Genomic DNA, 239 nt, shown 5'->3' with positions numbered 1-239 from the left:
ATTAAACTGAGTTTGTGTTTTAGTTGGACAAATTCAGAACTAAAGGCCTGTTTTAAACTGTGTTTGTGTTTTAGTTGGACACATTCAGAACTAAAGGCCTGTTTTTAAACTGTGTTTGTGTTTTAGTTGGACACATTCAGAACTAAAGGCCTGTTTTTAAACTGTGTTTGTGTTTTAGTTGGACACATTCAGAACTAAAGGCCTGTTTTTAAACTGTGTTTGTGTTTTAGTTGGACACA

This window comes from Sprattus sprattus (assembly GCF_963457725.1).
Source record: "Sprattus sprattus genome assembly, chromosome: 1".
NCBI lineage: Eukaryota > Metazoa > Chordata > Actinopteri > Clupeiformes > Clupeidae > Sprattus > Sprattus sprattus.
This window is presented reverse-complemented; position numbering follows the sequence as displayed.